Here is a 13,322-nt window from a genome sequence, read left to right on the forward strand (position 1 = left end):
GTATAAATCAGAAATACATCGTAAAATGTATATATGAAGAAAAAAATACCAATTAAAGGTCATAAACATGTTTATCGTGTGTGTAAATAGTGTTGCTGATCTGAATTTTCTTTAAAATCGCCATTTTTTATTTTTTTAAATATTATTTTTTTGGATAGTGAATTGTTACAATTTTTTGCTTCATTTAAGAATTAAATTTTGTTTATTAAAGCAAATGTGATATTATTTTTTTGATTGTTCATAACCCCGTGTGAAATAAATGTACTTCGGTGAAAAAATCGACCACTGCACTTTAACCCCAAATTAAAAAAAAAAATGCACCATATTTCGATTCTACGACCAGGCAAACATTAAACTTTAATCATTTCTCTATCCAAAAATGTATAATTTAGCCTGCAGGTAGGGTAGTCCATTAAAGTTGAAAATTCATCGACTTTGTCACTCCACTAAATATAAAAGGAAAAAAGAAAAACACTACTAAATGAATTCAGACTGGTCGAGTAAAAATCAGTACAGTCGAGTACAGATATAGGCCATTTCAGACTTTTAATGGTTTGTAGTGCTGATCCATTTAACATCACCGATCATCCAAAATACTTGATCAATATTTCTACAGGGATGCAAGCCTCAAAATACGTTCAATATTCTCTTCTAAAATCTCTAGAACGTGGCAATCAAATGGTCAAGTCTTTTGTTGAAGGTTGATTTAACGAAGGTGAAAACCGTGCTTTCTACAGTTCTATTTCGAGGTCTCCACTAAAGACATTTAAGGATATGACTAAGACTTTAAAACTCAAATGGAAAATAGGTAACTTTGTGAAAGCTCATATAAACCCAGAGATGATATTTTGTCGCGCTTTAGCCTTGCTAATGTTCGAGAAGATGTTACAGTAGACAAGATCTTGGCATATCCTATTGGTCCAATACCTTCAGCACTTTTCCACGATGATGGTACCATGCGTAAGTGTTGCAAATCAGATATAATTCACCTACTTGAAGAGGAAATCTGCTCTTCCTTCAACCTTCCAAGTTATGACACAGCAAATACAGTTTTGATACGTGATGGTATGGGAATTATTCAATGTATGGATAACAAGAAATGCAACACGTTTGGTGATCTGCTACGAAACTATGTAACAATGCTTCTGCCGTGTTTTTTAAATTCTGGAACAGTGGTCGATGTTTTTGATTGCTACGATGTAAAACATTCAATCAAAGCAGCGGAAAGATTGCGTCGAACCTTGTCATTTTGGAGCTCTTAAGGTTTATCAGGTTATTGAAAGAAGAGCAAGTTCGGACTGGAAAAAGTTCCTTTGCAATCCAGAAAATAAACAATCACTTATCAGATTACTTGGTGAGTACTGCGAACGGTATTTTGGACAGTCTCCTTTAGATGGAGGTGCCGAATTGTTTCTCGCGCGTGTTTTTGAAAACCCAGAAGTTGTCAAGAGATTTTCTTGTGATGGCCTGTCAAATTGTACTGACTTATACAGCACACAAGAAGAAGCAGATACACGAATGATTCTTCATTCGGTGTATGCAGATGCCAATATTTTTTCGAATGATGGGAAAGGTCGTATTATTATAAAGTCATCTGACACTGATGGGTTAGTGCTCTGTGTCCACTATTTTCCCAAACTTGAAAATACAGAGGAGATGTGGTTTCAAACTGGGTCAGTATCAAATTTGAAAGATGGAAGGCGTTTTCTACCTGTTCACGATATATGTAGCTCACTTGAACCCTCAATCTGTAATTTACTGCCAGCCACACATGCCCTCACAGGATGCGATACGACTTCTTCTTTTTTTGGTCTCGGAAAGAAGTCTATGTACATTTTTTTGCAGAAAAGTGCAGACAATTTCCAATCCCTTCAGATAGGTTTTTCAACGGGAGATCAGGAATCCGCCATTCATGATGGACGCAAATTTGTTGCTTTGTTATACGATCCGAAGAGGAAATTCAGTGATTTACATGAAAACCTGAACAAGTTAAGGGTGAAATTTGCCACAACAAAAGATATAAATCTTGTTAGATTACCCCCGTGTGAGGCATCCTTTTTGCAACACATCCTCTGTGCAATGTTATAGACGCAAGTTTGGATGCATTCACACATTGCAAAACCAGCAACCAGACAGCCCAAAAACTCTGGTTGGCAAGAGAGTAAAAATGGTTTACTACCGATTTTGTTTGAAGGACCTATGTCAGCAGATTTCCTTCAAGACCTTATTTGCACATGTAAGGGTAAAAAGGCTTGCGATAAAAATTGTGTCTGCAACCAGCAAAATCTAGGTTGTACAACTATTTGTTCGTGTGAAGGTTCTGAAAGTTGTAGAAACTATCTTACTCACATTCAAATTAGTGAAGAATATGACGACGAAAATGGCGTCTGAGTGAATAATGTTAAGCTGTATATATTCATGACAATATTTTTAACAAAATGATTACAGTTGGTTTCTTTGTGGTTAATATCACTTCGACTATGCGATTATTTGAACCTGTGTATTTTGTTTGGTTCTTTATTTTTGTGTATGTTTTGTTTTGCATTTGCAACTGCCCTTTATGACTGACCACTTTTTATTTGTTTTATGAGTTTCATGTATGCATAGCTGTCCTGCAATGAGGGAAAGTTTGTTTTTCTATCCGTATAATATGTTTATTTATTGGAGTACACATAACAATGACGCATTGGAATTAATTGTTTCGATCTCATTCACATAACTTTGGTGAAATATATGCCACTGACAAATGGCATATTATACCATACCAGAAGCATACTTTACTCTCTTTTAATTTGAAAAACCGTATAAATCAGAAATACATCGTAAAATGTATATATGAAGAAAAAAATACCAATTAAAGGTCATAAACATGTTTATCTTGTGTGTAAATAGTATTGCTGATCTGAATTTTCTTTAAAATCGCCATTTTTTTTTTTTTTTTTTTTTTTTTTTTTTGGATAGTGAATTGTTACAATTTTTTGCTTCATTTAAGAATTAAATTTTGTTTATTAAAGCAAATGTGATATTATTTTTTTGATTGTTCATAACCCCGTGTGAAATAAATGTACTTCGGTGAAAAAATCGACCACTGCACTTTAACCCCAAATTAAAAAAAAAAATGCACCATATTTCGATTCTACGACCAGGCAAACATTAAACTTTAATCATTTCTCTATCCAAAAATGTATAATTTAGCCTGCAGGTAGGGTAGTCCATTAAAGTTGAAAATTCATCGACTTTGTCACTCCACTAAATATAAAAGGAAAAAAGAAAAACACTACCAAATTAATTTCGATGAAATGTGTACAGGTGGGGTTATAATATGATCATATTCTTGGTGTAGAACAGTCACGATAAATATCATGTCAATTCGCAATCTAGTGGCCATTTTTGAAATTCAATAGAGCTGTACGATTTGCTAATTCGAGTATACAAAAGTGAAAACAAGCACTTCGATATTACAATATGTTCACATACATTGTAGAAAGGGTTCGCCACCTCTACATAAAAATTTGATTTTATTGAGTTTCACGAACACATATTTTTTTCTAACACAGCTTCTCTCATTGTTTTATGTATATCTGTGTCTCCCTTAAATGTTACCATTGAACCATTGTTCAAGATTTTTCAGTACCATTATAATTTAGGGTTTTTTTTAATTTGTGACAGGCAAATGAACTATGAAAACAAATGTTACTACTGACATGTGATTTTTTTGAAGATTGGTTTGAGCCTTCAATGTCAAGGAAACGCTAACTTTTTCATCAATTTCTATTGAATTGTCCGTGTCTCTCCCACAATGTTACCAAGTCCAAATTGAACTTTTTTTGCACGGAACGTCAATGTAACGTAATGTTGAACATACTTTATTTTCCATTGACTGAAAGTTGAGCATTTTTGTGTCTTTAGCATTAATTTGACACGTTCTGTTAAATGATATATTTTTGAAGACAATTCTTAATAATTGCTTTTAAAAGGTAATACATGTAATTAACAAGAAAATTTGACATCCATCAAAGTTTTCAGTGTAAACCATGTCACATGCACGGTGATGATCTTAAAGGCGTCGAAGTTTTTAATGAATAATAAGTTTTCTATTATAATTCCGAACATTTCGACTTTAGAACCTAGTGACTGATATATTTCTACTAGTACGAATGTTTGTTGTATACACTAACAGCATTTCCACGCGTCCGATAAACAGACGCATGTGAAAAATACGAATTATAATTCAAGGACTGTAGATCACATTTTAATACTAAATAAAATGAACAATTCAAAACTGCCTTTTTCATTTCAAAATCTGAGGATGAAACTGAAATAATAGAGGATATATAGTAGCTGTTGCTGTCATTTACCCGAACGAGCATTACTTAGGATTATAATTTTCTTGAAAGGAACATATTGAGGATGTTGATAGTGCGAATAAAAAGAACCCTAAATTATTCGCTAATTGTAGTTTGAAAACTACAGTTGAAGGCGGGTTGGTAACATTTTTACTCTTAAAGCACTAAACAGCTTTGGTACTGGATGTTTCAATGCGATATACATGTTTATTATACTTCATGTCAAAATGCCAGATTTTGATTGGCTAATACGAGGATGTCAATTTACTCTATTACCCTTCATGGAGACGCTTGATCAAGTGTGCGCTTTATTAAATACGACTCTATCCTTTGACAAATACTCTATCACCCTTCACAGAAACGCTTGATCAAGTGTGCGCTTTATTCAATACGACACTATCCTATGGCAAATACTCTATTACCCTTCACGGAGACGTTTGATCAAGTGTGCGCTTTATTGAATACGGATGGCTATGTACAAGATTTCATAGTTTATTACTTTGAATTTTAAAAAATCGACAGTAATAACAGAACATTCAGTATAATGAATTAAATAACACATAGCTGAGGGGGTGATAGAGCAGATTGGAACCCCTCGAAAAGGCATTGTCAACCTTGGCTTCGCCGCGGTTGACAATGTTTTCTCGTGGTACCAATCTGCTCTATCACCCTCTCAGCTATATGTTATTTATATAATGTGCCTAGTCTTAACAACTTGTGATGACGGAATCCCGAACATAATAGAGGATATAAATCATGCAACAATTAACATGCTTGGGCAGTGACAAATATTTGAAATATATATACTTTCAATACGTTAAGATTATGAGGAAATAAAGTGTGTTTGTCAAAAATTTATAATCAGTCATGTTTACAGTCTGTTTTTTTTTAAATAAGTAGTTGAACATCAAAATGCCAGCTGTATTAAAAATAGTACAAAGCTTTGACGTTCTGTACCGAAGTCGGTTAAAATAATAGAAAACTACGTCGAGAAATCTTACAATAACTAAACTGATAACTGTGCGTAACGTCTGGGTGTTTTTGTCGTTCATTATTTTAAGTGTTCAATTAATCTAGTGAAATCAAACCCAATGTTTTAATGACGAGATCTGGGATCTACTATATTTTATGTACAGCAGTTATGTAGAAAAAAAAGGAGAACAATCATAGTTCTGATGCCTTAATCTTACCTTGTTCTTTTCTGCAGTATCTGTACGTTTCTGTAAAACAATACATGACATACAATATTGTACATGTAGTCAATGCTATAAAAAAAAAAATAAAAAAAAAATCTCCTATCTTGGCTTGTAGAATTGTAAATATTTGGTTTGTTGTTTCTGTCTTTTCTTTTTTTCACTAAAATACAAGTTTATATTTGTTTGTTGTAAATTGGTAGTTTCTCTACCTCAATGTACGTTTAAATTCAAATGCTTCTTGATTAAATAACGTGAAAAATGTAGGCAGTATATCGCCAGATATTTTTCTTTTCATAATCTTATTTTATCACCTCTTTAATCATAATAATTTTGCTTTAGTTTTTTTTCATTAAAGGACACTGGCCACTTCAAACAATCATGTTTAAAATAAAATAGTTAATAAAATCGATATCTTCATGTTGTTATGTGTATTTCTTATCAGGGAATGTGATAATCAGTAATGTATATGTTCCAGACCATATGAGTATTTGGACCGTACGCGTACGGTCCAGCTGATGTTTTGGGATCATATGGGTTAAATTTAAACAAATATTTATCAAAATCATTATTTTCAGCTACACAAATATTTTTTTACATGTATAAGGATACAATGGTTAAGCGAACAATTAAAATTAAATATGTGTTTATTTGTGTATATACGTGAATCCTATTTTGGTACTCAAGGTGACACTGACTTCCACAAATTAAAGAATGTCTTAATTTTTTTTTACAGTAACATAATTTGTTCACGCACGTTGCTTCAAATGCATTTATTATTTTTGTAAAGTTCCTTAATATTCTAAAACGATTGTTCTCCCAGTCTAAGTTTACTTCCGATAACTTCAATTTCAATTAGCATACTTGGCTTCAATTATGAATTACTGAAATGCTAAATACAGGAAATTAACGTGTTTTTTTTAATCGTTTTAGCATTATTTTGTTTTATTTCAATTACTATTGAACTTATTACATTAATTTGAGATATAAGTTATATACATTTGTATCTGATAAACGTGACCAACTTCTTAATATTAGTCAGACCGTACGCGTACGGTCCGACCGTATGCGTATTTTGAAAAATACTCATACGGTCTGGAACATATACATAGATGGCCTTAATCGCCATTGTATGAATATTTTCAGACATGAGAACGAGGCTCACGGCTATGACTTTACTTGTGTTACCAGCTTTAGATTGAAATAAAGAATTAATTTCCCCATAGGCGACAATGGTCGCCTTTTTCGAGATACAGACTTTAGAAAGTTGATTTTCTTAACGAAACCTTGCTAGAATCAAAGAAAAGTTATTAGGACAGTATTTTTTAGTCCAAAAAATATAGGTTCGCGTTGTTTTTCCTAGCGTATTTTGTACTTATCTCCCATGCCTATCAATTTTGCCTTTAAACATACGTGCCTTGTCCTAGCGTTGAAAAGTCATCTCAGTGCCTTTAGGGCTACAGAATAATTTTTATTTTGCCTTTTGTATAAAGCAGAGTGCACGAAATCTCTAATAATAAAAAATAACGGGCGCACATATCGACCAATCAGGATTCGCCATACTCTTAATTCTGAATACCAGTGGCTAATTTTAAACTTTGAAGCAATAAATTAAAAGTTTAGGAGGTTCTTTATCTTAAAATTTGATGAGTTAAATAATTTTGTAATGTTTTTCTTCTTCTCCAGAATTTATATTGCTGCATTGCATTACAATGAAAATGGAAATAGACAGCAAGCTGTCACAAAAGCAGGCATCCTGAAATGGAAAAAAGTCGTACCCTTAAGCAAAAAAGGGGAGAGCAATGTGTTGTCAAACCGCAGAAAGTTCAAGCGACCTATGGTAAGATTTCATTAAACTTTCTGGTTCAATAATAAAACATAAAGAGCACTATAAAAGACATTTATTTTGTAATAATGTTGGTTTATTAACAGTATTATGAGTCTCTTTTTGGAGTCCAAAAAGTTAATATTCTAAAAATGCAGACTACACATCCAAGTAATGTCATTGCATCTATAAATTCACACGGTTAATTAGTTATGTTAATTAGAGGCTGACCTATTACATATAGTTTCTATTTGTCTTGTAGATTATGTTGGAGCTCTTCTGAAAAGAACTTTTGACAGAAAAAACAACTTGTCAAGCATTAAAGAAGCCTTAGAGGACTTTAACGCTGTATACCAGAGACTCCCTCCACTAACAGCATCAAACCCTCAATTTGATATGGAGGAGCCAATAAGACATCGAACAAGTCGTTTTGCTAGAAACTGACGCCATTTCTCGTACATTTGTTTAAATATGTTTTGCGATCATTGTTCCATATAACTCTTCACCATTTAAATTGTATTTACAACAATTTACATCATTTAGTCGAGTGTTTTTATCTTTCAAAGCTCTGTTTGTGGAAACATGAAATTTACCCAGATTTTAACCACAATTAATTTGTTCAAATTATCATGGCCTGGCATATTTGAATCCAGTAAAGTCCTCAGATGGGAATGCCTCCCGAATTTTTAATACTGCACATTCTGGTATCACCTTTCTTATTTTTTTTTACCAAGTATATGCCAGATCCAACGAGTGAACCGTCTGTACGCAACATATCTATATAATCTGAAAAAAAGCATATTAAACAGATTATTCATATTCTTTTCACAAAGTGATACAGTGATACTCAAAGCTTGAACAAGGATATTATTTCAACTGATATATCAGTATGCTGAAAAAAAGTGATCAAGATGAGTTCATATTTTCATGATGATACATGTATATTTTGTATGTTTACTCAGATTTATTTATTTAAAATTGAGAATCGAAATGGGGAATGTGTCAAAGAGACAACAACCCGACCAAATAAAAAACAACAGCAGAAGGTCACCAACAGGTCTTCAATGTAGCGAGAAATTCGCGCACCCGGAGGCGTCCTTCAGCTGGCCCCTAAACAAATAAATACTAGTCCAGTGATAATGAACGCCATACTAATTTCCAAATTGTATACAAGAAACTTAAATTAAAATAATACAAGACTAACAAAGGCCAGAGGCTCCTGACTTGGGACAGGCGCAAAAATGCGGCGGGGTTAAACATGTTTGTGAGATCTCAACCCTCCCCCTATACCTCTAACCAATGTAGAAAAGTAAACGCATAACAATACGCACATTAAAATTTAGTTCAAGAGAAGTCCGAGTCTGATGTCAGAAGATGTAACCAAAGAAAATGAACAAAATGACAATAATACATAAATAACAACAGACTACTAGCAGTTAACTGACATGCCAGCTCCAGACTTCAATTAAACTGACTGAAAGATTATGATTTCATCATATGAACATCAGGCACAATCCTTCCCGTTAGGGGTTTAGTATCATACAATCATAACATATATGAGAAGAACATAACCCGTGTCATGCCAACAACTGTTTTTAGAATAAATGTGTTTAGTTCCGATGCAAAGACCTTATCAGTGACTCAATATTAACGCCAAAATATGCAATCTTTAATGACTTGACAACAGTATCGTAATTATATCCCTTCTTAATAAGTCTATTTAAAGGTTTTGTAAGTTTCTGAGGTGAATACTGACACCTTTGTGCTTTATAAAGAATATTTCCATAAAAAATTGGATGTGAAATACCTGAACGTATTAGAAGTCTGCATGTTGAGCTATATTTACGAATGATGTCTTTATACCGATGATAAAATTTAGTAAATGTTTTGACTAGTTTGTGATATCGAAAACCCTGGTGTAATAATTTTTCAGTAATACATACATTTCTCTCGTTAAAATCTAAAACATTGTTACATACACGAGCGAATCGTACAAGTTGAGATATATAAACACCGTAAGATGGTGACAAGGGAACGTCACCATCTAAAAACGGATAATTAACGATAGGAAATGAAAAATCATACCTTTTATCATGAATTTTAGTATTCAGCTTTCCGTTAGTGATATAGATATCAAGATCGAGAAAAGGGCAGTGGTCATTGTTAGTATTAGCTTTATTTAAAGTAAGTTCAACAGGATAAATTTCATTAATATACATACTGAGGTCGTCATTATTGAGAGCCAAAATATCATCCAAATATCTAAAAGTATTATTAAATTTGTTTATCAGATATTGTTTCGATGGGTCTTTGCTTATTTTTGTCATAAATTGTAACTCATACCAATACAAGAACAGGTCCGCAATAAGTGGTGCACAGTTAGTCCCCAGTGGAATTCCGATAATCTGACGATATACGGAATCCCCAAAGCGAACAAAAATGTTATCTAGTAAAAATTCAAGGGCATATATAGTATTAAGGCATGTCCAATTAACATAGTTTTTTTGTTTATTGCTACTAAAAAAAGACCTAAAAGAGTTTGAACATATATATTCACATTCTGATTTTTTGAATTGCCATTTAATTAGGTGTGTGAATGTTTTCTTAATGAGAATGTGAGGCAATGTGGTATACACGGTAGAAAAATCAAAACTTTTAACAGATTCAAAATCACCAATATAAGCATGCAATTTATCAAGTACTTCCAACGAGTTCTTGACACTCCAAAAGTGATTTATTCCACTATTTTCGAAGGCCTTATTTGAACAATTTATTATCAGGTTTTCAATTGTACCAAGTGTGCTGGTAAGAAGAATAGACAATTTAGTAGTTGAACAATGGCTTGAAGACGAAATAAATATATATTTGTAAGGGGTTTTGTGTACCTTCGGAAGCCAATACAAAGTTAGGACTTTCATTGTATTTGGCTCTGCTTGTAAAAAGTTTATGTTTGTTACAGATTTCGTTTTCTGAAAATGGAGTCAGTTGGAATGTTGGTGAATTGGTGATTTCCTTTTTCAGAACCTCAATGTAAATTGTACGTCAAACAATAATAATATTATTAGCAGCTTTATCGACCGGGACAAAACAAATTCTTTGGCTAGTTCTTTAAGTTTATGTTTGATACGAGAAAAAGGTTTATTGTGGTTATTGTTAATAGGAAAATGTGCTTTAAAATGTTGAATGCGTTTATCAACTATCTTCATGACTGAATTAAAAAAAGAGTCCAAAGATTTTTTGTCAGCTTTTTCCCGTTTTATCCATTTCATTCAGTAAGTATGGAGTGAGTCGTGGATGATATTACGACACTCATTCCAATTAATAATTGACGGGGGACCATATTTAGGTCCTTTACTGAGGAATGATTTTAACTCTCGGTCTTGAACGATGTTAAGATCCCCTGTTATAACATGAGAAAAGGGTCCATAAATATATTCAGAATTACTGCAATTACATGAAGTAGGTGTATTTTCATTGATATTATCATCTTTACACAATTGACTATAATTAAACACAAATTTCCAGGTAGATTTCTTGTAAATATAACAAATAAGAGGTAGCTCAGTATTGTCAAAATATCCGGGAATTTGTTCTTTAACAGAATGGTCGTTAAATATACCGGCAATATTTACAAAATCAAAGCCTTTATTGACATACTTAATTTTAATAAAGTGTTTTTTTATGATCTTCAGGGCGATCAATTTTGGGAAATAATTCAGAATAACAATATGCCATAATAATTTGAATAATTTCATACTTAGGACTGATATATGAAATTGTGTTGCAATCCTCTTAAATTTGATCTAACTTATTAATCGGTAACGAACAGAGTTTTGTTAACAGATTATGTCTGCCGTTGTTTTTTGAAATAGAAATTAGGTCCGAAATATTGGTATGATTGGCCCGAAATTTTCTTTGATTGCGATTTGTTCTACGACCGTGATAACGTTTTTTACGAACAGTTTTAGAAACTATATACAAAATAGTAACGGAATTGGTTCTAGATATATTACCAATTCCCATGATATTATCATTTAGACCGAGAGGGTAAACTGTCTGTTATTTTTTAATCGAATTTAATTCAACTATTTTCCGTGATCGTACAAACTTTGAATGCGATTCACCAGGCTGCTTATTTACTACTTCTAAAGGTTGAACTGCTAAATATTTAAACGGATGGTTGTGCTTCTTAAGGTGTTGGTAGATGATATTTTTGAATTTATTGGGTCTTTTAAAACGATACAGATGTTATTGAGTGCGTTTAGATAAATATCGTCCAGTTTCTCCTACGTACTGAATACCACACCCGGTTTGTTTCATGTGAGTAAGTAAATAATACTTTTTGTTTTTCAAGTTATATCAGTTTCAAAATTTAAAGAAAATGTGCGACCATTAAACGTGGACCTTACCGTATTGTTGGTGGAAAGACGGGGACATGTAAGTCATTTTTTGGCATGACACTTATCGATAGAAGGGTAACCACGATTTTTATTGTTAGCCTTTTTTGCACTTCATCATCGCTTGGTCTTGACATTTTTTTTTATTGTTTCTGATTAAAATTGTAAATAAAAAATAATAGTTGTGAAGTTAAATTAATGTTTAATCATCAATATTAAATTGCACTTACTCATGAATTGATTCATTATCGTCTACTGGTCCCTGCCTTTTAACAAAGTCATACAAAGAGACCTCAATGACATGTCTATTTAGACAGTTTCCGGTGAACCCCTCATGGTCTGTAATACAATCAAGGTCCCCATCTTCCATCTTTTCTGCAACCGGACCAACTTCCTTGCAACAAAGGCATTCGTCCAGTGGGCATTGCAGTGCAGTTGTTACAGTCACACCTGGGAAATTTAATATACAATGTCCATGTAGATTTGACTTGTTAATATTTTACAATCAATCCTCAGTAAGATCTCTTATCATGTAAATTTGTAAAAAATAACAGTCAAGTAATTTATAAAAAAGTTACAATGCATTGATGTGAAAAGAATAACATGGTGCATTTTAACATCAATTCAATATCATTGTGTCAAGTGAATATTTTTTTAAAATAAAACTTATAGTTTATATGTCTTATTCGACTCTGTATGTAGATTAGGAAGTGTTCAATATACGACTGTATAGTACTGTAGGCACATGTGTATGCTATACATTCCAATCCCCCCCTTTTTTTTTTATCGAAGAACAAAAAACGAACGAAAACATTTACATCTAAGGAGACTTTGTAATGTGAAATATTTAATTATGTTAGACAGTCTTAGACAATCAACCATACCATGCCAAGTTATCCATCCGGCTGTTTTGCAGGTCAGAGGAGTCAGATTCAGCTTCAGAATTTTCCTCAGAGGAGTCCGATTGGTTTTGACTGATCACTTCGTTTTGTTCAATATGAACAACAGGCTCGAACTGATACGGTTGAATATTATCAACAGTGGTTACAAATGTCTCATCGCCGCTGTCCTGTCCGTCGAAATCCATTATATACTTTGTTAAATTATAGTTGAAAATAGTATGATTCTCGTGGTCTAGCGGATGTTAACAAAACAAGTGACGTCACGCACTCCTTCGGGAAGTTGCTTATCAAATTTCGACAATTATCGGCAATGTCCGGAGAAGGACTATTTCAAGCTGATACAACCTGTTTTATAGACATACGATATCTGTTACACACTTATCTACGAAATTAACGATGTTTACATCCCATTACGATTTATTTTACAAATGATTTTTTGCAGTGGCCGGTGTGCTTTAACAGTGGCTTATACTTACATTGTAGTTCATATTATATATTTTATCGTATAAGTCCACGAACTTAACATCAATTACGATTTTATCGGAAAAGTTAGAAATAGCATACCGACCTTTCATTATTAGTACAAGATTTCAAACTACCTGAATATGACCATTTTTAGTATGATTTCCCAATACATGTATTACAATGTATTTAACAAT

General features: G+C 32.9%; 1 pseudogene; it reads right to left on the reverse strand.

Annotated features, from left to right (window-relative positions):
* Positions 1-7,991: 7,991 nt before the first annotated feature.
* LOC134684806 (P2X purinoceptor 7-like) lies at positions 7,992-12,848 on the reverse strand (annotated as a pseudogene).
* Positions 12,849-13,322: the final 474 nt, after the last annotated feature.

Source organism: Mytilus trossulus, chromosome 9 (assembly GCF_036588685.1).
Source record: "Mytilus trossulus isolate FHL-02 chromosome 9, PNRI_Mtr1.1.1.hap1, whole genome shotgun sequence".
Taxonomy (NCBI): Eukaryota; Metazoa; Mollusca; class Bivalvia; order Mytilida; family Mytilidae; genus Mytilus; species Mytilus trossulus.